This window comes from Euprymna scolopes, chromosome 13, assembly GCF_053919585.1.
Source record: "Euprymna scolopes isolate OS-2025 chromosome 13, ASM5391958v1, whole genome shotgun sequence".
Taxonomy (NCBI): domain Eukaryota; kingdom Metazoa; phylum Mollusca; class Cephalopoda; order Sepiida; family Sepiolidae; genus Euprymna; species Euprymna scolopes.
In genome coordinates, this window is record NC_136494.1 from 41,631,654 (window position 1) to 41,658,304 (window position 26,651).

The 26,651-nt window shown below is 32.9% G+C and overlaps 1 protein-coding gene and 1 pseudogene across 4 annotated transcripts in view; one reads left to right on the top strand and one right to left on the bottom strand.

The window, feature by feature from the left end:
• LOC145291987 (uncharacterized) overlaps window positions 1-26,651 on the top strand; it is a 210,777-nt gene that overhangs the window by 98,229 nt on the left and 85,897 nt on the right. The window lies entirely within an intron of this gene.
• LOC145292578 (U2 spliceosomal RNA) lies at window positions 22,031-22,128 on the bottom strand (annotated as a pseudogene).

Genomic DNA, 26,651 nt, shown 5'->3' on the forward strand with positions numbered 1-26,651 from the left:
ATCCAAGGTAGCTGATCAGCGGCTTGGTTCCCACCAGTTTTGGCAATAACAAATAGGATCCTGAACAGAAGTGTGCGTTCTATCCCAACCATTATCAATGGACCAGAGGTCATCTCGTCAGCGTCAGACAAGGCCAAACTATTTGCAAAGAAGTTTGCAGCTAATTCTACCCTATGCGACGAAGGCCATCAACTCCCCATATTTCCTCCTATAACACAGAACAAGCTAGGTAACATACAAATATCCGTGCATGAGGTCGCCAAGCTAATCAAGAACCTAGATTCCAGTAAAGCAACTGGCCCTGATGGCATCCCAATTATAGTGTTAAAAAAGCTTCAACCAGAACTTGCTCCCATACTCACGAAACTATTTAAGCGCTGCCTTAAGGAGAAGTGCTTTCCGACTCCCTGGAAGACCTCATCAGTTTGCCCTGTATTTAAGAATTCAGGTGATAAGTCATCTCCCTCTCAGTACAGACCAATAAGTCTCCTGTGTGTTATGAGTAAGTTGCTGGAATCTATATTAAATAGAGAAATAGTCAACCACCTCAGCAGGAATAACCTTCTTAGTGACACACAATATGGTTTCCGCTCTGCAAGATCTACCGCAGATGTGCTGACAGTTATATCCCACAGGATTAGTGAATCTCTTGACAAAGGCTTCCTTTCTAGGGCAATTGCTCTTGACATATCAAAGGCCTTCGACAAGGTATGGCATAAGGGTCTACTTCACAAGATTTCCAGCTACAGTATTCGGGACAAGATCAAAGTGTAGTATCTGTTCTTCAGATGCTGCACTTCTATTTCTTGTTCTCTTTCGGTGGAGGAGAAATCCTTCACGACTGAGACAATTTTTATTTTTGTACCTTTTCTCCACGTTAAAAAACGACCCTGGTGTCTAACTCTGTCCCGTGGGGAGGCATAGTAAATAGGTACAGTATAACTGGAAATGTTTTCTCAATCATTAAATCATTTCTCTCCGATAGGCTCATAAGAGTAGTGGTAGATGGATGAGGTAAATCCTGGGCCCAACTCTCTTCCTGATCTACATCAATGACCTCCCTAAACACATACTTAAATCATTCGTTGACATCTATGCTGATGACACGACCATCTACGTCAACACATCAAAGGCTGTAAATGACAAAGTTCTCTCTGATTCTCTCTCCTCTGATCTCGAGCGCGTGGTTCAGCGGGGGAAGATGTGGCTGGTTACCTTTAATGCATCCAAAACCAAACTCCTATCCTTACATCATCAACGCTCTGATCCCCATCTGGCATCAATTGTGATGGATAGCTCTCGTCTGGGTGAGGCCCCGTGTTTTGACAAGCTTCTGGGTTTGACCTTTACTCCTGATCTGAAATGGAACACGTACATCAAGTCTGTTGCCAAGGTCGCTGGAAAGATGGTGGGATCCTTCTACCGCTCCAGAAGATATCTCACTACTGATGCAATTATCTATCTATATAAAAGCCAAGTACGTCCAAGGATGGAATACTGTTGCCATATCTGGGCAGGAGCTGCTAAAAACAGCCTATCCTGCCTTGACAGAGTACAAAATAGACTTCGTGGCTTAGTGGGGGATGCCCTTTTCTCTACCCCGCAACCTCTCTCCAACAGAAGAGACGTTGCGAGCCTATCCTTGTTTTATCGTTATTTCCATGGCAGGTGCTCGTCTGAACTCCAATCTCTGGTCCCCCTCGCCAATCTTTTACAAAAAACACCCGTCTAGCTGAATCCACTGTGAAAAATTTCCCCCACTCTATATCTGTGCCTAAATCAAAACGCGGATTCCATGAACAAAGCTTCTTTCTTAGAACTGCACGCCTGTGGAACTCTGTTCCGTCTGCCTGCTTCCCACCAGACTACAACTTGGATGTCTTCAAGTCCAATGTTAACAAATTCCTAATGAACCACCCCCTTAAGTAAACACTTCATCAAATCTCCACACTAACGTAATGTACTTGCATTGGCCTTCGGGACAAGATCAAAGTGTAGTATCTGTTCTTCGGATGCTTCACTTCTATTTCTTGTTCTCTTTCAGTGGAGGAGAAATCCTTCACGACTGAGACAACTTTTATTTTTGTACGTTTTCTCCACATTAAAAAACGACCCTGGTGTCTAACTCTGTCCCGTGGGAAGGCATAGTAAATAGGTACTTGCAATAACCCTTATCCCTGAGTGGCTTCCGGGCCTTGATAAGTGGTGATCACTGTAAAAAAAAAAAAAAAAAAAAAAGCTCCTAAACATAGCTACTTTTCGAACAAACAAGAGAAGAATTTAAAGCTTACTACAAGTACACGTTTATTGACAGTTGAAAAAAAAAAGATATATATATATGCAAGAAACTTAACATTAATCAAAACATTAATGACATTAGTTTGTATTTACACATAGTAGCAATTGTATTATTCAGACTGCTGTTCTCATCTTGAGTGTTATTCTCACATTTTGGTCGATATAACCTCGGAACATCTTTAGGTACATCTTTGTCAAACTCTGGAATATTTACAGAATTTCAAACAAAACTTTTCATTTAATCCACAGGATTGACATCCTCTTGTTCCATCAGTCATGACTGGATAGAATTCTGAAGCAATTTTTAAGACTTTCATCTGGTCATGGCTCCTGGAATAAATAAAAGGTTCTCACTTCAACAGAAAAATTCCCAAGTTCAACAAGATACATCTAAAGAAAATCGGAGGTTACATCAGTCAAAGCATTGTGTGAATAACACTCAAGATACGGACAGGAGTCTGAATAATCCAAATAATACAAATTATCAATTCTCATCTCAAAATTTCAGAAGTCTGCTATGTTCTTCATCGTTTAAGATAGGATAAAATATTCAAATTTTCTTTTAATCTTTTAGGGTCCATAAAAACAAATAAGTTAATGTGGTCATGGTACTAATGTATTCGAAAGATTTGCTTCTCTACAAGTTATATAAAGATTCATGCAGTAGTAAATTTTTTCCTGTTAGATTTTTAGACGTTTGAACTGAAAGATAATCGCTTAAAATATTTCCATTCTTAAGACTTAAACTTAAACTTTAAACTATAAATATTTTTGCTGCATAGATTCACTGTAATTCTTTGACATTGTAAACCTTTAGATTATCAGACTATTACTCAACCAACATCTCAAACATCTTTGGCATTTATATTTGTGTTTTCTGTTTGATGTTTAAACAGATGAGAATAATCAAGTGATTTAAAATTCTACAAAAGCTTATTACGTGAAATGACACTTATATGAAGTTTATTTGATTTTAATTTGATTTGTGAGAAATCTGTCCAACAATAATTAGATTATAATGCTTTATGTATTTCAATGGTTGGAAATCGGTGAAATAAAATCTCACTTTGAAGTTGGTTTTAAGAAAACTTAATTCTGACTTCAGACACCCACAAAAATTCTGACCTTATTCCTCACCTGATTTCTTTGATAAAACATTTATTTTTTATTTATTCAAATTCATTACTCTACAATTTACTTAGGACAATTTGCGACCATTTAAACTTCAACATTTTCCATGGATAGAACATGAGAAGCTAAATTAATTCATATGTTAGTAATATCCACTAATTAGCCATCTATTGGAAAGCTCTTTATAACTGTAATAATCGACTTGTTTTCATAAGTGCAAATGTACAAAGAAGAAAAAAAGTAAATATCACCAAATCACTTGATTCATTATAAATTATAACATTTTTATAAATATTGCAAAACTGAATTGACTTTTTGTTAATTGAAAAAATAGTTGCATAATAAACTCAGAAATTGAACATTTTTGCAAAATCATCTATGGAAGTTTGAAAAATGCATAAAGAATAATATAAGAAAAAAATAATGACGCAGCTAAGTCATTTAAGTCATAAATGGATTAAGTGATTATGAAAATAATATGGGCATAAGTATAGAATATTCATTTAGCTATATTGATTGTATAACATCTATTTGATATAAATTTCTTTTTTTTTTGGTAGATATTACTATACGTTATTAAAATATAATTCTCCAATCTTACATCTAATTTTGGTCAAAAGAGTCAAGTTACTTTGCTAATGTGGATGAAAATTATAAACTACATCATGTAGATACCCAGAGGTCCAGTGATGAACAGGTATCATTGCAGGTTTCGAGTTCTAAATTCTCAGATTTACTCCACCAGCAATTCAAGCATTTCTAAAAAGAAAAATGTTTACTTCTCAAATGTAACATCGTGCTACACACCACATAAGTCTGATGGGAGTCGGAGGTTCAAACTGGGTAATTGTATCATTCAAGGCTTGACACACAATCTCAGATTTTGTAATTTGCACCATAGATGAACATCATAGAAGCTAAGAAATACTGAAAAAGTGCCATAAGCCAATAGAAATATTCTAAAGACGAGAGGGTGAAAAAAACTTATAAATTGCCTAATTCAAGACAAATGATCAACATGACTTTATAAGAATTGTTTTAAAATTAAAATTGCATAATTCTTTACATTTTAGTCTTTTGGAGATTATTTGCATCAAAAACCTCAAGCTCGCTTCGTGTAAACAAAAAAAATTGTCTCTGTGCTTAAATTATTCAACTAGTGTGTAATGTGGAACTCTTTAGTGTTATTTGAATAGTTCAATTTTTTTCCCCTAATAATTTTTGTTTTCTAAATTATCAGGTAAAAAAAATGTATTCATGAATATATTTTATTTTTAAGTGTAAAATGTTTTAACTTTAATCAAAAGAGGCAATTTAAAAATAATTGATTGTAAATTAATAAAATAGAACTGCAGAATAGAAATAAAATATGAAGTGCAAGGAAATGCATAAAATAGAAAAGCAGGTGATGTTACTTGCTTACAAGTTGGCATAAACTGTTTGAACTCTTTATATTAAAAAAAACATTTACAATTGTTTTTTTCAAGTATCCATACTTTATTTTATTTATTATATTTTTAGTAATCCTCTTTTTTTTTTTTTTTTTCGTGTGGAGTGGGGCCATTTTCCTACGGTTTTATAAATCCTATAATTTTCAAAAGCTGGCTTTGATTTGATGATTATCTTTTAAGCTACTGAAGCTAGATGTATATAGTTTAAACCCTCTGATATGTAAACTATTTCAGATGTCATTTATTTGAATGCAGATGTTTAACTAAATGTAAATTTTGAAAAACTTTTTTCAAAAATTAACCTTGTGTTTCAATTTTAAGATTCTTTCTTTTTGAATTACAGGCTTTTTTATGTGAGAGTCCTTTTCTTTTTATCCAGTTTCATTCTCCATGTTAAACTCATTTGAAAGAAACTTGAATAATCTTATATTTCTGTTTTGAACTAAAATTCATACAACCTTCAAATGTCAGATTAGATACTGAAAAATTGTTCTATAATCTAATGTACAATAAGAATAATCATAGGTTAGTTTGTATCGAATGAGAATTTCACTAAATAAAATGAGCTGATGTTTTTCTTCTCCTTTCCGATTGTTCAAATACTATTTTTTGAGAGCAATTATTACTTGAAATAATATTGTGAGTTTTGTTTTAATTTAAAATGTTTACACTTCAACCACTCAACATATTTAATTTCTGCAAACTACTTAAGATTTCTCTTTCTCAGTCATAACTGACTGATCATTTATATATTTTTATTTGGAAAAATTGTTGATATATTTTTCCAATAAGTTCTTGATATTTTTTAAAGTAATTTTTCATCTTATTTAATCGTCATTTAAAACAAATTTTAATGCAAATAGTAGTTTGACTACTTTTTGACAGAAAAATATTGGAATTTCTATGTTTTTAAAAACATTCATTTGGATGATTGCTAGAATTTATAACAATTAAACTTCCTTATTGATGCATAATTGTTTTTAAAGTCAATATCTCAACTAATTGTTTCTTTTTTTGTCTCCATCAGCATTTTTTGTAAAAAAAAAAAATTTTCTTTAATGCATATTAAGTATAAATAATAAAAATATTTTAAGAGAGAGTAAAAGTTTGTTTGAAGCATTGTGTTGTATGTGATGTATTAAGAGATTTTTTATATTTTAGAAAGATGTGACAATTCCTTTTGTAAGTTCAAATTCTGTAAATAAAATTAATCTGAAAGCTACCAATAGTGCCCGTCTGTGTAATCTATTTATGAAAAATACCGTTGATATTATTTTATAAATATATATATATATATATATATATATATATATATATATATATAATATATATATATATATATATATATATATATATATATATATATATATAAATATATATATATATATATATATATATATATATATATATATATAAATATATATATATATATATATATATATATATATATATATATATATATATATATATAAATATATATATATATATAAATATATATATATATATAAATATATAAATATATATATATATATAAATATATATATATATATATATATATATATATATATATATATATAGGCAGCATTCTTTCTTTTAAATATATTTCGTTAAATACGACAGACAGTTTGTCTGCATTTTTTGTCTTTATCCTTTCTAATTTCCTTATGTCTTTACTTGCAAGCTATGAAACACATTACCACAGGACCGCTGCCCTGCCGGCTATAACATGGTCATATCAGATCCCATGTTAACAAGCACTTGTCATAGTCCTCATAATTAGTTTGTTCTTACCATTTATACTTTCCAATCCTCTCATAATATTCTTCACCATTCAACTGACAATCTATTCATCTCATTAACTCTTATGAAGTGACTTTTAGCCTTGATAAATTCATAGGTAAAAAGGCACACACCCACACAAAAAGAATATTCTTCACTCACATGTTTTCATTTTCAGTGTTGTCTTTATCTTCAATGGTCTTTTTGTTTTAATATTGAAAGTGTGTTGGTGCTTTTAAAATCATTGCAAACATCTGACCTATTTTCTTCTGTGCATTCATTACGACATATTTTTCACTTGAAGAAGAGATAAACAACATTTTAAGTAATAACAGATAATGTTTATGTAATGGAGGGGGGCTACTTTGACCATCGTGTGTTTCTTTTGATATTGAATGGTAGATATGAAATCTAGTGGTTCTAAAGTCTAATATTGTTTATCTTAATGAAATGCAAGTATTTGGTGTTCTAACAACACTATGGATCACCATAGTTAAGTAACATTGAGTCTGATTAATACTTTGAAGGATGACCATTTGGAAATATTGAGTGTTATAAGTTTGGATATAGCTTAAAGTTACTTTTTCTATTACCACTGAGGAAGGTATGAACCCCCCCCCTATATGCTGTAATCTTAATCAATGCATCAATAAATTCCTAATATTTCAAAACGTTTGAAGAAATAAATGAATTTTTACACCTATCAATTGGTTATAGTGCAAAAGTTAAAAAAACACAAATTCATAATTCTACGTTTAATTTAAAATTTTATTATCAATACTGATATTGTTCTACAGTGTTTTCTGCCTATGTCATGTTAAAACACTGGTTCTTGTTGGATCACTGAAGTTGAGCAATGTGGGGAAAATAGAAACAAACATACAAACGGCCTACCTGTAAAGCGCTCACGTGTCTGCCTGTCATGCACATTAAACAGGAAAAAGAAAAAGGTTTGTTTTTTTTTTTTCGCCATACAGACGGTTACTCTGAGCATTGGAATGAGTGAAAGAGGTTACAGTTCTACAAGCTATTTCGGCATGACTTCAGGATTTGATCCTAAGCTTCCACTGTTTGATGGCAGCAGCCCTGAGCAGTCAGCTACAGGAATGGGTGGAAAAGGCAGACTTGATATGCCAGCTCAGTGGTGTGAAGCATCTGGAATGTGTGGTCCCAATGCGTCTCACTGGGGGCACATATGCTGTATACCAGCAGCTAACAGACGAAAAGAAGGCAAATTTCACCTGCATCAAAAACGCCCTCTACACAGCATTTGCACTAGTTCTGGTTGCTGTATGGAAGGAGTTTATGGCACGCAAGTTACATTCCGGGGAGATGGTTGATGTTTATCTGGCAGAACTGAAGAAGCTTGCGGTCCTGTTCGGAGGAATATCAGATAAAGGCCTGGTGTGTGCATATATTGCAGGATTGCCCGCTGATGTGGAGGATCTGCTCCGAGCCTCATCCCAAGTAGATGAGATGGACATCTCGGAAGTATTAGCGCGGGCGCGGATGATACTAAAAAAAACACCAGAGACTGTAGACCATGCTGTAGCCGTGCAATCATCACAGGGTGGATCTCAGGACCTGGGCACGGTTACAAGCTGCTACAAATGTGGTGGGCCCAACCATTTGGCCTGTGATTGTCTCTCATCACGCTCATTGACTCAAAGGCCTAGCAGGCCTCAGTGCTACAAGTATAAAGACTGGCCAGGAAGCAGTGCACCGTCTCAGAAGCCGTATATTGGTACAACATCACGCCAAAGGATGGCGTCTCTCCAGGAACAGTGCCTGCCAACGCAATTTACTAATACTGAGTTCAAGAAAAGGGAATCTACACCAACAGAGAAGTCGTTAACGAGGAAGGCCAGGGGTCGTATGCACCAAGAGATCCTGTCTAGGTGAAGCTACCGCGAAGCCAGTGCACTGATAGATATACACGGGGCCTAGTGACCAATGTGGTGAGTCAGCAGTCAGTTATGGTTGACGGTGTGTCCCATCATGTTAGGGACCTGAGGCCGGCGACACAGGTGCAACCACCACTGGACGACGGGAGCGACTCTGAGTCTGAGGCCAGTGGGGCATTACTCTGGTTTGCACCGTCTTCATCCTCATCAAGCAGCGAATCCGATATTAGTAGCCTCTCAGGGGAAGCAGTGTTCTTCGACCCTCAGACTGCGGATGAGAGCGCAAATGAACAAGAGGCCTACACAGTCCCCCTTTGAAGAAGCATCCGCCGGAAGAGAGTGCTACCTCCCTGCCATCTCTGCGATCATGAGATCAGGGGGGGATGTGGGGAAAATAGAAACGAACATACAAACGGCCTACCTGTAAAGTGCCCACGTGTCTGCCTGTCATGCACGTTGGACAGGAAAAAGAAAAAAAAATTTTTTTCAGTGTTTATGTGGGGATCACTTGTACATGAAAGTGTTTGTAACAAGGTTACTTCTTTGACATCATTCAGAAAAGTATAAGTCCATCACTTCTAGCTATGGGTGAAATGGTAGGGCAATGAGTCTATGATAAAGACAATTTTGAAATAATACCCACCCTTCTCTGATTATCCTAACCATCTTGGAAATATCATTGTCACTGAACTTGTGCAATATCTGATCAGAAGTGTTTATCTTAACAAAATTGTGTTCTATCCATACTTGTTAAAAATGATATGAATTCCAACTTCTTACAAATTACCAATTCTAAATCTTCACAAATCTTTTATAATCTATGACTGCCACTTCTACTATACTATTATTGCATCATTATAATTATGAATTATGTCTTTTGAGTCGGCTTCAAGTTATTTCCCTTGAACTATATTGACCACAATGAGAAATAACTCTTCAGTTTTTTAAATAATAAAGACTCTCACATGCATAGTGTAAGATCAAAAAGTCTAGAAGCTGTCTTATTCTTGGATTTGGGGTGGAAGTGGCAAAATGTTTCTGGCCTAGATCTCCATTTTTACATGGTTACACACCGTTGACATATCATCCGGTTTATCTTCTGAACAGTTGAGATGACACTCCTGAGACAGCTAGCCATTTCAGCATGGCAATTTCTCCATATAAATAAGTTATATTTTATTTTACACACCAAAGCATTCTTTTTTATCCTGGCAATACATGTATCTTGATTTTGTCTTGTGATTGTTATCATAATTTTGTCTTGGTGATTATGTCTGTAAAATTGGACTCCCTCTCCTGTTTTTTGTTCCTACCATACATTATGTCTCTTGCATGCTTGTCTTTGACAAACTTTGTGGTAGAGAATAACTCTATTTAATTATGTAAATGTAGTCACCGCCTTTACTGCTTTCATTACCATTGCCCCCTCCATTATTCTGACTCTTGTGGGTAGCCAAGAAAATACATATCCAATATGGTGGCATTAGAGAAAAGTGTCACTATGAAAACATATAAAATAGAATATTCAATATTCAAATTGTATGCTACTATAGGTAATATAGTTATTTTTTCAATGAATCCTGTACAATATTTTGCATTAAATAACATATTATTATTCATGTACAATAAAATAAAAAAGTAACTAATTTCTTAATAGATATTTACCTGACTTTGCTGATTTAATAAATCAGTTGAACATAACTAATTAAACATGAGGAATGATATGAATCGTTCTATTCTGCCCATTCATTGGTTAGATAAATGTTTTGTAAAACATTTGTTTGAAAAGTTCTTCTCAGCATTAAACGATTGTAAATGTTGATACACTTTTAAGCAAAATAATTCAACCTCTTATTATACATTAACTTTACTTACCCACATTACCCGGGTGTCTACTTTGATTTTTGTATCCTTGTTTTTTTTTAGTGGTATTTGGAAGTAAAATTTAATTATGCAGCATTCTTCCATATTATAAATTGAACCAAACTGTTGTAAAACTATAACTAATCTTGTCATAGTGATGTTTTAACCTATACATATAAATTGGATGCAAATTAATACTTCTAAGCTTTTAAATACATGGCTTTGTTAAGAAATAATTTCTATTCAAGTTTAAATTCTTCCAAATTCCTTTTGAATTTTGTAGAGTCCAAAGTAATTTGTTCTTTTATAAATTTTTTTTTTCTATTATTAACAAAAGATAAAATACGACTGACTTATTTACAAAACCGAAATTCGTTCTGGTAGATTTAATTTTTAATGAAATTATTACTTTTTTAAATAGGATTTGGAAATTTTCACTTTACACTCTTGATAGCATTTTTGATTCTTGATTTCAATAAATGTTTGATTATTAAGTAAAAATATCTGTAAGTCACATACAGATTATTATCCATATAAATAAAACATGTGTATGTCTGAACATATTTAACCGATAAACTATTAAACTAATAATCACATAACACTGGAATTAACAGGAAATAGTCATCATACATAAAAGAATGGCCCGTAAAAAATCTAATCATTTGAGGCTCCTAGCGCCACTCTGCAACTTTTAGTTTCAGAGGAGATGGAGTTTGAAAATACGGAGACGCAGACACAATGACCGACAGATACATATAGCCGTTCATATATTAGATTAACAGTGTTTTGGCCTGAAGGTTAAAACACTATGTTAATCCAATATATAAACATTATGTTCAGTTTAGTATCTGCTCTAATGCTACACTTCACTTTTTCTGTCCTCGGTCAGCGGAGGAGAAATCCTTCATGGCTGAGACAATTTTTATTTTTGTTTCTATCCAGAGTGCCCCATTTTGGGGAGCTGGATTATCCCCACATTAAAAACCGACCTTGTGTCTAACTCTGGCCTCGTGAGGAGGCAAGTAAATAGGAACATAAGTTATATTTTTGTCTATTAAAATATATCTTCTAATCTCTTGTAAGTTAGATCTGATGCAAGATGTTTATGCATTTGTGAAGCTATCTACCTTCATCTAAATAACGTTTACATTCTAATCACAAACGTGATAAATCATTAGCTTTTCATAACATTACCTTTTACATTTACTTCAGTGTGGATTACCTAGGATGTTGTAATCAAAAAAAAAAACTACTTAGCTTTATTTCTTAAGAGTCGAGGAAGATTTTATCATCTTTTCATCTGTCAGTCTCTTACTAATTCCAGTGGAGAGTTGCCCTACAGGAGATGTTTACATTAAATAATGCCCCAGGGATAGAAAATGGCTTCAAATGATGTTCATGCTACATCAATATCTACATCTCTTCACTTTTTTTCTCCTTCTCTTCAAAGGTAAATGAGTGCAAATACACTGTTATTGATATAGTTGGCAAATTGAATCTGACTCTATTATTAAAGATATGCTCAGTAAGCTTGAAAGCTGATAATGCACGCCATATTTTGCCCCAGATCAGATAAGGGAAATGATGCATATTTACTTAAGATTATGATATTTACGCATTCTATATTATGCATTTACAGTTAATACGGTTCTTGCTATCATTTTCACGTGTTAATAAAGCCATAGTTTGTTTTTCACTGCTTTTTTTTTTATACTTTTGAATAAAGAATTAATGCTACTCCCTCCCTGCAGTTGATGCGCAATAAAGACTAATTTTGTTTCTGAGTTTTTTAGATGAGGATTGATAATCTGTATCATCAGACTATTTTTCATTTCGCAAGGATAAAGTACTAGGTAAAATTAAGTTCTAACTGATGCTCTTCTGGAAGTTGAAGGTTCAATCCTCAGTACAGGTGATTCTAAGAATACAATTGTAAATTAAGACTTTTACCTGGTCATGGCTGATAGAAGAAGAAGAACATACTATCCCCATGGATTCAATAAAGGGTTCTGTTAGTATTCTCTACCTCTACAAGGCCACCGTTCGCCCATGCATCGAGAATTGCTGTCACATCTGAGCTGGTGCATCTTCCACTAGTTTCCACTTCTTGGATAGGATCCAAAAAAGGGTCTCCAATCTAATAGGTTCCACTTTGTCAACTAGGCTCCAACCCCTGTCGCATCACTGCAATGTTGCCTCCCTGCACCTGTATTTTAATAGAATGTGCTCTGAGGAACTCCTTATGATTTTGCCCCTTCGACATGCATATCCCCAACAAACTTGCTTAGCAACAAAATCACGCCCTTTCACTGTTGAAGTCTCTAAATGTGTGAAAGCTTTCTACTCTAATACTCTAATAGCTTCTTCCCTCAAACAGCTAGACTTTGGAATTCCCTTCCTGCTACCTGCTTCCATGATTGTAGTGATATGCAGAAGTTCAAATGTAATGTAAACCAACATCTTATTAATCTTTCTTAGGCATGGTCCCAATTAATAGTGATATGCCTTGTTTGGTGTGAAGGTGAGTAAACAAAAAAAAATTCCAAGTTCAACAAAAAGATTTTAATCTTCAACAATAAGGTTGTATTGGATTATAGTTAGGTAATGCCGCATTTTGAGAATAACAAACCTAAACAAATAACTAGCCTAGACGTCCCAGATATTGACCTGGAGATGACATTAATGGTCAGATAAAGAAACAATGAAATTCTGTCAATATAAACACACACAACAAAGAACATCAAACATCGCTCTATCCCCATAACCAATTGAGATGTCAAATTAAAGCCAGTGTTTTCATAAACTGGGTGAATTATATGCATACATATTTGGTAAAAGAACAGGATAAAAATGATACATGTGTTCTCTACAACTGGCTCATAATATAACAGATTGAGATTACATCGGTCAAAACAGAAGATGAGAATAACACTGAAGATGAGAACAGAAGTCCAAAGACTAATCCATTATAACGTTTCTAATTCCCAATTCCAACATTACCAATTCTTATATTGGTACTTGTGCAGAATCTCTGATGAAATAACATTTAGAAACCCATTCTTAACATGGGAAGGAAAGGGCATTTGTAACTATTCTGTGCTTTCATTTAACAATTTAATAAGCAAAATGCTGTAAAATCTAAAAAAAAAATTCACGGTCCATATTTTGCATAAGTACCTGTTATTTTTTAACATTCTTATCTTTTCCACAATCTTATCGCATTAAAAAGTTAGTCCTCATCGGATTATTGAAGTAACATTGAATTTAGTCAAAAAGGATGTGCATTTGATACGGACAGGTGCCATAAGTTTGGAAATGCATGTAAAAAAAAAAAAAAGTTGCTCCCTATTACTTTTAGGAAAAGTGTGGACCCTCTCTTTACCATGCAACAATTGAAATAGTATATTATACTTCAAGTCTTGCTAAAGCAACTAGTGTAATTAAGAAAAAACTTAGAAGTAAAACCAGTCGTCTCTGCTTACTCCAGCATTTGCTTTTGGTTAGCTTGGATTATTCTTTCATTACTTAAACTATACTCGGTTAGGAAAGAAGTTCACTTATATAATGCATAACTTTTGCCTTGCTACATTCTCATTATGCAAACATTTTTTCAGGGGATATCCATTGTCTCTTGATAGGAAGAGACTAATAATTTTTAAAATCAATATTGACGTTTCTATATTACAAATAAAGCTAGAAAATATCTCTGAAGATCAATGTAACATTCACAAAAAAAAAATTTAACTCCTGAATTTGTTCAGATTGCAGCAAATTTTTTATTATTTCGTAAATTACAAAGTTAACACTGCTGCCTTTGCTTTAAATGTTTAAATAAATTTGTATAACTTTTGTAAATACTATCAAACCATCAAATCAACGAATCAATTCTTTTGCATGCTCCTTATGTCATTTGATATTACAAAAAAAGAATTTGTATAACAAAATTTTCTCAAATTAAACTCTTTTTATTAATTTTGAAGCTGATATACACATTTTTAGAATTTCTATTCAAAACTTGTAAGTTTTTAATAATTTTTTAAATCAGTATTCTATCACTTTACTATTTTCAGCATAAAAAATATTAAATATCCCTTGTATAAAAATAAAGTATAATTAGGCATGAAATTGATTTTTTTTTTTTTTTTTTTTTTTCAAACAAGTTTTAATATTGTTCTAAATTAAAAAATAAGAACTATTTTTTGGTCCCCCCCAATTTATCGGAGAAGGACCTATGTTTCCAGTAGCGTTTGTACGTCCATCCGTTATTCTAGATTGCCACAAATTGTATTTAATTAAATAGATGTGCACAGTAAAAAAAATTTTTTTGCAAAAATTCCCATTGTCCCCAGGTCAAACAGGTCAAAAATGCCCCAAAATGACCAAAAGTGACACGTTTTGCTCCATAACTTTTGATCTATCGATTAAATTTTTCTGAAATTTGGCCAAAATATGGAGCCTATTGTTCTTAATATAAATCTAGTATGGGTGACCCTGGCAAAATTCTGGTTCACGTCCTTGGAGACTTTTAGTGCTAAAAACACCCCTTTTTATAACTCTTTTTTTCATATTTCTCAACAAAAACTTGATATGTCTGACTATATAGTGGTTTTTTCCCCGGTGGTTAACTCAAATATACATGTGTTAAGGCCTGAAACTGAACCGTTGTCCATTTAAACTGGGATTTGGCATCCTCAGGGATTCAAAAGAGGTCAAAAATGCCCCAAAATGGCAAAAAATAACACTTTTTGCCTCATAGCGTTTGATCCATCCATTAGATTTTCTTGAAACTTGGCCAAAATGTGGAGCTCTTTTTTCATATTGCTCAAAAACTTGATATGTATGTTTATATAGTGGTTTTCCATGGTGCTGAATTCAAATATACATGTCTTTAGGCATGAAACTGTGTCGTTTGTCCATTTTTCACTGATTCAGCATTCCCAGGAGCTCAAAAGGGGTCACAAATGCCCCAAAATTGCAAAAAATTACATTTTAACCCCCATAACTTTTGTCCCATCCATTAGATTTTTCTGACACTTGGCGAAAATGTGAAGGCAACGTTGGCCCTTCACACTTCTCACATTCATGATTTCTTCACTATTTTTTGTGGCGTCATCTCACATGCAGCACCAGAGGGGGACCATGCACACGTGGCTTGTTAGATTATAGTTTGGTTTTGCCTAATCCTTCTATTAACTTTAAAACCATGTACTGGAATTCAACCTTTCAATGGTATAGAACAAAAAATCTCTATTTTTTAAGGTAACTTAAAACAATCGGAAACATACCTATCCTTAGATAAGTTCATACTATAAATGTTTGGGTTTTTCCCTATTAATTTAGATTTTGTCAAACCGGTTATCTTGTCAAATTCAAAAGTCTGTCTAGAATAGTGGAACTCATTAATGTTCGTTATCTTAAACACTGTTTTTATACATCAAACAAAACAGAATGTGGGGAACTTTCAAATAAATTTATAGAAGAAATAAATTCTAACACAATTTATCTTCAGCAAAAATAAATCCGTTTTCTTCTACTTTCAAGTAGACAGTCAAGCATGGACAAATTGTTTTAAAGTATGTTCAAATCGTTGAAAGCATTTGTATTCAAAGCAAACATTTATATATTTATAGAAATTTCTTTCATGGACGCTTGTCAGAAAAGAATACATCTAATCACTTAAATCCAGAAAAGAAATGGACGAATACAAAAATATTGTCAGTAGTTGCATGTTTTTTCACATTGAATTATTTTTTATCATTTAAAGATTTATTAAAATTAAAACATAAATTACATTTATAAAAAACATTAAAAATCAAAAATCATAAAATTCACTGTAACATTTCATTTTTTCGTAAAGAAATCAGTAATTTTAATTTTTTGTTAATGGTAGATCCATTTCAATGTGAAAGAATTTAAAACTGTTACCTTTTCGTACTTCTAAAGACTTTTGCAATAGATACTGAATCAGATGATTTCTCTTGATATATTTAAATATAATTACTCTAATTTGGTCAAAAACAAACTTTCTTTGCTTTACTCTTTGTTCTTGAAGCAGAATCTATGGATGAATTGGTTTTGCCATGTGTTCTTCATATTAATAATAGCACAAGAGTTGATGTATTTATAGATTGTGTGTGTTGTGTAAACCTCCCATATTTATCCTATTTCTGTTAACCTACTTCCTGTTTGATTCTTTGTAGAATTGATTTCTATTGATAGATTAAAGCAATAACGCTTGTGTCCTTTCTTTGAATCAACTTAAAATGTGCATTGCATTGTTAAACCTTTCAGATTCTGAAATATCTGACTCTAACATTATCATACAATAACATAAAAATCACTAGCAATGATTTTTTTGATTAAGAGAATTGTATACAGTGAGATACTTGATTCACATTGTAATAGTTTATCGATTACTTTCTTAGTATTTTTGCTTTTTATTTATTTTCATGGCCTGCTAGCTAATCAGAATTAGTATTTAAATTAAAAACAAAAACTGTCAATTTTTTTTTCTTTAAAGCATTTAAAATTTAAATTCACAATCCATGATGATCATCGATTTTAAGATTTTTTGGTGTTTTAATCTTTGTCTCATTTGTGCACTAATTATTTTGAAAAAAGATATAACTCTCCAATTTCCTCCAGCTCTCGGTTAAATAGCTATGTGTATTCCATCTAACATATAAAGATATCTTGTCAGATTTTGAAAGTCCTTCTCGAATAGCAGTCTGTATCACATAACGATGTTTAATTCAGACTAGCCTATTTTCTTCCACTATGTTATTGGCACGAATATATTTTATTTTGCTTCATTTTTCTTTTTCTGAAAGTACTTATACTACCTAAGAATACTGTTAATGCTTATTCACCTAAGCGGAAGCATGAGTTTACATTCTTCATAAAAAAATAAAGTTTCTACATTTCCCTATCTAATTCTGCAATTATTTTTTACAATAAATTGTTTATATTATACTTAGTAAAATATTTTTCATTCTAATTTCTATTTACATGTGTATTTATATCAGAAATGTAAATTATTTTAAAGGATATAAGAAGCCTCTCTTAGTTGTGGAATGAGCCACCTTTGCTAGCTTTAACACAAAATTCAAACAACCTTTGCATCGTCTGATTAATTTTACTAATTTTCTGTTATAAATATTTTTTAATAGAGACAAGAGACATATAGGAGAGATAAAGTAATGACAACCCCTTTTCGTTGACTAAAAATAAAAATTAGCCTCTTCTTTATTGAAAATAGTAGTGACAGATTTACACGCTTCCTTATATTTATGCATGAGCTACAGATGCTGAAATTTTTTTTTAAGATTTTTTCTTTTTAAGACTTTCAAGCATACATTTCATAAATATTTTTTTTCTACTTTCATAGACAAATAATTACTTTTTTTAACCATCTAAACAATACCAGTTTTCATTGATAAAATTATACTTCATCTTTTATTCAAATTATGTGTTTATCAAATGAGTCCGTCGTCCCTATAGAGTCCTATATAATAAGCTTTTATTTCATAGAACTTAACAAGAATAATCAATACTATAAATATAGAACTCTATAGGGACGACAGACTGCTAATTGTTGAGAACTCCAACAGCCCCAAATGCAAAGAAACAAAAAAAAATTAAAGAAATGAAAAGAATTAATCTAAAAATTGAAATTAAATCTAATTTAAAAACTGTAAACTTCTTCGATGTTACTTTCAACCTAGCAAACAATACATATGAACCTTATCCTAAAAACAATTCCAATCTTTTATATATACACCCTTTATCCAACCACTTGAGACATTAAACAAATCCCCAAATCCATTGAAAATAGAATTAGTACAAACTCATCAAAACGGGGAATTTTCACTAAACACAAATTCTTTTTTAAAGCAGCTCTAAAAATTAGTGGATATACTAATACCACCATCAACTATATTGACCCCCACCCCCACCAAACAATAAAAAAACAGATCTAGGAAAATTATTTGGTTCAACCCTCCTGTTAATTTAATAATCTTAATTTTTGATTATCTATTTTACTCCTTTGAGATTATTTCATCCTCCTAATTATCACACTTGTTATTAACCGAAAAATTCTTAGAAATGTAATTATGGTAAACCTTCAAATTCCCCATCTTCTTCTATATCTATGTGTAATATTCTCCACTAATAATTCCAAACATACTTATGCATAATATTCTCCATTAATAACTCCAAACTATTAAAAATAAAATTACTAAACCTATGTAGTTAAAACTTTAAATGCCTGAAACCACTAAAAAATCCCATTTTCCTAGAAATTCCACACCCTTCAAAATCCATCCTCTACTCTTTTCTTAACACTGCCCTGTAACCGACTTTAATTATAAAATCTATCAAACAGAACTTTTTTTTTATTATTCAATTTTCACCCCAAACAAAGCACAGTGCCATTTTGAAGTAGGGGCTACTATCGGGGACATAAGTTGCAGGGATATTATGAAGGGAGATGTGTAGCAAGATGTCTGTTCACATTACACTTGAACTGCTGCATGTAAGTACAGTTGGGAAAGCAGAATCCCAGAAGGGAGTTCCAAAGCCTAGCAGTTCTGGGGAAGAAACTATTGGAGTAGAAGGCTTTCTTACACCTAGGGATCTCTACTGTGACAGGGTGGAATTTAGCTGGTTGTTGGGTTTGTCAGGGGTATTCACGTCGAGGGGGTATAAGTGCTTGTAGTTCGTCAGAGCATTCTCCATTAAAGTACTTGTAGAACAGGCAGAGGGATGCAACATTTCATCGATGGGACAGAGGCTGAAGCCTAGATGACATTTCAGGACCTATCAGGTTGGCGACTCTCTTTGAACTCTGTCCATGAGTGAGAGACAAGTAGTAGATGCACCAGCCCAAATGTGACAACAATACACCATACATGGGCGAATGATGGTCTTATAGAGGTACAGGATATTTTCAGGCATAAGTAGTTTTCTAGCACAGTAGAGAGAGCCCACCTTCTTTGCAGCAGCCTTGGCAATGCTCTCAATGTATCTATTCCAGTTCATGTTCCTTGTAAACGTTATGCCAAGGAGTTTAAAGGAAGTACTTTCAGGTAATGTGTTCTTGGCCATTGCTATTGGTGGTAGAGAAGGTTTCTTGTAATTATTGAAGGAAACAAGCTTAGTCTTGGCAGCATTGAATGTGACCATCCATTTTTGTCCTCATTCCACTACAGATTAGAGGTCTTCCTCTAGTGTTTCTGCCATTTCCGTAGATATGTGTTCATTTGTTTTCCCCTCGTGCCTTTTATAGAGAGTGGTGTCATCAGCAAATATACCCATTTCAGAAACAATTTTATCAGGATGGTCATTTATGAATATCAGGAATAATAAGGTACTCCCGCATTTATATCATATTGTTTAGATGGACAACCTGGATTTTTCTCTTATTTAAGGATTTAATTACATTATGTATTCCTCCAGTGGGATTTATTGTTTTTATTACATCAGCCATGATCGGATAGAAGTGTTAATTTATGTTTATCTTAGTTATTATCGCCTACAGTAAGGGTTGAACTTTCAACCTCCTCTCATTTAGAACTGATTAACCAATGCTATTTACCATTAGGTCATATGCACTTGCCTGATTATGATGGAATGAGAAAGATCTATTCCATTAGTTAAAAAGTTCTGTTTAAAATTCTGTACAGATGAAAAAAAAAATGTACTTACTGCTTCCGCTAAAATACCCTCTCATCATCCCATATTATACAAACTACCTGCCACCCACTTTAACATGCCTCCTACTTCCTTTCCTTGCTCACTCACCTATATACACTCACTTTTCTACATACTCATCATCTCATCTCTTTCACTAATAATTTCTAAACATACAACATCCCATCTAATACTACTAATCTCAATTTCTTTCACTCTATTATACATCTTGGACTTGTATTTCACTACTACTCCCCAATATTTTGTATATTTCATTTGAATATATTCACTAAATGCTATTCTTGGCAAAGTTGTTTAAATATCGCATCTAAAGAAACCTGATTCTTCGCTTGGTCTCTGCGATTTATCCTTATTACATTTTTTCTATCTATACACTTCTTGCACACACACACTTATATTTTATATATGTGAATTATTTTAGTTAATAAAGAAATACAAAATCTGTCCTTTTTCTTTTTTTAACCTCTCTAGCCAGTATGTTAAAAATCTAGAAATTGTGCAAGAGGGGGGAAAAATGAATGACAATTTCAACATTTTTTTATAACGGCCTATAGAAAGAATAAAATTAAAAAAAAAAAAAGTCATATCCTTGGACTGGTTTATATATATTTGTGTGTGTGTGTGTGTGTGTGTGTGTGTGTGTGTGTGTGTGTGTGTGTGTGTGTGTGTGTGAATTGTTATGTCTATATTGTTTGCTTGTTTCTTTAATTCAAGTCAGGTTTGTAGTTCAGGAATACAGTTTTCAACTGTTGTTTACCATTTCTAAGCCCCTCCCAAAGAGCAACTGAAATAGGGTTTCCATCTTGTGTGTAGGCTGAAGAATTCATTCAAGTTTCTGTGATTCGATATGTTCACTCAAAAGTCAAGGAAAGAAAGCAGAAAGAAAATACTTTTCTTTTACTCCTTTCTCAACATCGTAGCATCTTTTTTGCTTTCAATTTTCTCATTCAGCCTCTCAAAATGTCGGCCAACATGTTAAAATCTTTACAAGATTTGCTTTCATTACAATACTTAGCGTTGCCCGGGAATAAATGAGGATACCCTTGTATACTTCTGGTCACCATTTCTATTCTAGATTTTTAATTTATATAATTTTCAAATTCATATAATAAAACTAGCTGTGAGATGTGTCACAACGTTGCACGGGGGTGGGGAATGATTTTACTTTAAATAAATATTGAAGTATCAACCTAACTTGTTCTTTTCATGTATATTTTGATTCTTGAAAAATATCCAATATATCTATATCGTTATTTAAACAAGTTTTCTCAGTTTAAAAGGAGTTCTACATCACTGACCAATGACAGAAAAGATAAAGTAAGTATATGAAAATATAAAATATTGATTTAAATAAATGTTAGAGTATAAATTCTGAGGGAAAAGTAATTAATAAAAAGAAATAATCAAATAAACTTACTGACGTCTAAACTCTTAGTGAACATTTATTGTTTTTTCAGGAATGCAAATGCATAGCATTCATTATTTTTGAATAAGTTTCGTTTTTATGCCACGGAAAATTAACACCTATTGAATTTGGTGGTTGAAGCAGTAGATAAAATGGGAGTAAAAATGACTGCTACCTGCTCTTTTAAAGCTTATTTGGTAGATTCGGGTAATCTCCACAAGATATAAATAAATATTCAAAGAAGAAATCAATGCAGGACATAGGCAAGTAAACAAAAAAAAAATAATCAGAATGGACATTTCCAGGGCATTTTATAATTAATCAGAAGTGACATTTCCAGGGCATTTTGTAATTAAATCAGAAATAACTTTTTCCAGTTACTTTTTTAATATTAAAACTTTGTTACATTAAACATAGTATCTATTCACAATGCCTCCCCCACAGAACAGATTTAGACACCGGGGTCGTTTTTTAACGTGGAGGAAAAAAATTGTCTTAGTCGTAAAGAGAGAAGAAATTGAAATGTAGCACCTGAAGAACAGGTACTACACTTTGATCTTAGCCAAAAGGCCAAGAAAGACAAATCATTTTTATTAGCTTTGTCTCAACAGCGACACCAATTTTTTTTTTTTTTTTTTTTCAGGGGTGACGAGGTTTATTTGGAATATTCCACTTTCCTTTTTAGGGATGCACGGCATGATAACGGACAGAGCGATAAGCGTAATAATATAATGATTCTATTAAATAATATACTTAAAAAAAACATTGTGTACTAGTAGGAGTACCTGTTCTTGAATTGGTTCATAATACTTAGATACCTTTGGAAACTTTAATTTAAGCAAGGAGACTGGCCACAAAAAGCTAACAGACCTCCTATGATAGTGAAAACTTAAAGTAAAGCTTAGTTATAGTCTTAGTATAGTTTTATGAGTTCAAGATACTATGAAGCGCTTTTAAAATGAAATGTACTGTAATTTGCATGTAGTTCAAATTTCATTACAATTAGAGGTGAAAAGATTTTTCAGTTTTATGTTTTAAAGACGCAGTTCGATAACGGAATACTTATTCCAAATGTAATAAAATTAGGTACAATGCATGGTGTCTTAATATAATGGTTCTGTTATTTTGTTTGTTTATTTGTCTGTTTTTTTTTTTTTTTAATATATATTTTCTGAGAAGTAATCCATCTTGTGCCAATTTACCTTATGAAAATCTGCATTTTAAAAATATCATCCTTATCAAGTTTCACATTTCTATGTTCAATAGCTTAAAAGTAGTTAGTAGGCAGACAACTCACTTAAGGAAACAATTATTTGGTTTAAGCCAATATGGAGATATAATAATTCTAGGGAACTTTTATTATTACGAAACCAACAAAGCGTTACCACTGCCAACTAAGGGAAGTCTGGAAGGAATGTAAATACACTGTGATGTATAAAAAAAATGTATATACAGTGTAATTGAAACTTGGGCAGTGAGGGTTGAAAACACGTGTTGCATGGAGAGAAATGATATGAGAATATGATGAATGTGTAATGTGAGTTTTAAAAACAGGTTTAGATCCGATGAGGAAGATTAAATGTGCGTATTGTATAGGAAGATGTGTGCAGGACAACAGACTTCATGTTGAAAGAACGAGAGTTTGGTTCTTAGGTTGGTAGATTTAGAACAGCTGAAGTAGAAGATTCAGTTTGCAGGGGAAGGCCATGGAAATCATAGGAGTAAGTGATAAGAATTAAGAGAAATAGGGATAAGGACCTGGCCAGGAAATCAATTTTTATAAGTCATTCAACGCATGCAATCATGCAAAATGGATGTCAAAGCAAATATGATGATAAACATTTGAATTATGCAAATACGTTAATTTTGTTAAAATTAAAATTTAATTTAGTTTTTTCTTTTGTACTGTCATACAGTCAATGTGATGAAGTAATTAAATACTTTTAAGATATACATAGGCAGATTAGCTGATGTCTGCACTCTAAAATATTTGTTGACCAATGAAATAGGCTGAACATATTGGCTCTGTTTTCTTTTATGATAATGTTCAATGGTTGAAAAGAGAATAATTTTTCAACTTACAACATGTCCCACATTGGGTGCAATTTCGTTTCACTTATTGTCCCTTTTACCTCATGGTTTTGTAGCTGATAATTGAACAAGGCACTCATTTCCACTAGATATTCTGCCAACAAAATCTTAGTCCTGAATACTTTCAATCAAATTTGAACCCTACAAAACTTTTTTTCCAAACCTTTTTTTGTAAAGATTACTATTTTATTTTAACAACTATTAGTAATCACATCATTTCCCAACACATGTGAATTTATTGGAGTCTCAAAAATTATATTTAATTTTTTTTTCTTTTTCTTTTTTAATATTATGGCATGTTGAATGTATTGGCATAAAAATCAATTTAGAAGTATGAGGGGTGTGCAATAAGTAATGCCCCTGACTCACTTCCCATAGCAGCAGAGCAACGAAACTTGGCACAGTTATTAGTCTTTCTCTACATAGCAAGCACTCAGAGTTATGCATTTCTCCCATCGTTTGATGCAGCTCTGGAGACCGTTTTTATAGAACACTCCAGGTTGGTCCTCCAACCACGACGTAACTTCAGAAATCAAGGCTGCATCATCTGGGAAACGCTTTCCTTTCAAAAACAACTTCATGGCTGGGAAGAGGTGAAAGTCATAGGGTGCAAGGTTAGGAGAGTAGGGAGGATGGGAGAGGATTTCATAACCACACGCCCGTGCTTCTGATCTGGCGACATACGAATTGTGGACCGGAGCGTTGTCCTGCAGGAAGAGGGTACCTTTGCTGATCTTGCCCCGCCTCTTGATTTTGATAGCTTCCCTAAATTTCCTCAAAAGTGAAGCATAATAGCCTCCTGTAATTGTGGTACCCTTTGCCAGGAAATCTGTCATCACTACTCCGTCCTGGTCCCAGAAGACTGTGAGCATGACCTTGTCAGCAGAGGGCTGCACCCTTGCCTTTTTTGGAGGTGGTGAGTCCAAGTGCATCCACTGCATTGACTGGGCTTTGGTCTCTGGATCATAATGATGGACCCAGGTTTCATCCTGTGTAATCAGTCTTTTGAAAAACTTTGACTCCTCTTCTTGGCACATCTCCAAATTCATCCTCGAGCACGCGACGCGTTCTCACTTCTGGAATGGTGTGAGCAACCTGGGAATCCATCTGGCAGACACCTTATGCATATGCAAATGGTCATGAATGATAGTTTCCACAGACCCTGTACTAATCTTGACATCTTGGGTTATTTGGCGAATAGTAATGCGCCGATCTTCCAAAATGGCAGCCTCAACTTGACAGACAAATGCCTCATCAATGGCAGAAGAGGGGCGACCAGGTCTGAGAGTTGCTTCCACAGACTTCCGGCCATGTTTGAATTCACGATGCCAGCATTTTACAAGGTCATATGATGGGGTATTGCCACCATAAGTTTTTTTCATTTCATCAAAAGTCTCCTGTAGTGTGCGTCCTTTCAAATACAAAAAATGGATCACTGCTCGATATTCAACAGGCTCCATTTCACACCTGACTCGGTTCAAACACCTGTAAAACAGAAACCACAATTAGTTCAGAGCTGTAAGTTGCCACATAACCGATAGATATATAAATCATTGCACATGCAAAATTTCAGCTATATCAGACAACTGGAAGTGGGTCAGGGGCATTACTTATTGCACGCCCCTCGTAAATATGAAATCGAGAAAAACATTTTAAATTATTAAATTGGCCAACATACTGGCATAGTTCCATCATAGTCAGTAAACTATCTAAAATAGAAACAGAAGAGGTCAAATGAACAGCAAAATATTTTAGTAATGAAAATTTATTTGAAACAATTAAGATATTTATAAAAATGTTTCTTTCATAGCATAATTCTTTTGTTTTAAATAAGTTATTTTTGTATAAACCACTAAGATTACTTTTCGTCTTGACTGTTTTTTATTCCAAGTTTTACATCAACTAGTTCCCATCTTTAAAAAAAAATGCTAATTTGTTGGCTAATTTACTATAAAGTTGTTTCTTGGGGTTTTTTTTTTTTGTTTTTTCTTGTCATACATAATACTAAATTAATTTTAATGCCAATATATTCAGCACATCATAATCTATTTAAAAATAAATTTTTGAACTACTACATATCGTCTTTCCAATAAAATTGCATGTGTCTGGGAAACGACTTGATTACCTAAATATTTACTAGTGAAATAAAAATGGTGGCGCAAGTTATATGCATGACACACACGCATCAGAGAAAATTGAGAGGAGGTATCTCTATTAACCTTTGACCTTTTAAATGGAAAACTATCATTATTGTATTTCACCATCGAAATTTTCTGTGATTGAATTTATTCAATGAAGCAATCAAGTGTGTAAACATCAGGGTCGCTTTCATCTTTGGTTTTACCTGCCGGCGTAACTTAAGTACAAAGTCGCCATTGAATTACAAGATCACAAATGTTTTTATAGCCTCCATTTAAACCTTAGCGACTTTTTTCTTTCATTTTATGTCGAACTTCAGGGAAAAGGTTTTTTTTTTCACCCTGCTCGTATAAATTATGAAAATAATATTTTGTTTGTTTTGCTTGTCAGAACTATTTGTGCATTATTTAATGTTAAAATGATATATATTATTTGGTGATATTTCTGATATTTGTTATTTACATTCTTATCATGTTGTTACTATTTGAGAATGAAAATAATGTAAAAAAAAAAAAAAAATTCTATGGTATACATTTAATTGAATATAAGTTGCTATTTTACTCATAATAGGTTGTAGTAGCAGTAGACAAAGCAACATAAGATAGACTATATTAAATCCTCTCCTCCAAATAAAATTGCATTTTAAATGTATTTATTTTATTTTATTACTGGGTAGGGAGTGAATTTTAATGAACATCATTAAAAAATACTTACACATAAATAAAATGCATATCTACACAATAATATAGAAATTCTGATACAAAATGAAATGTTCAAAATAAATGAGCTTATTTCGTCAAGTTTTATTAACTTAAATTAATGATTAAAATGAAACATGAGAAACATAACTCAGTCATAATACTGCCTACCTCTGCC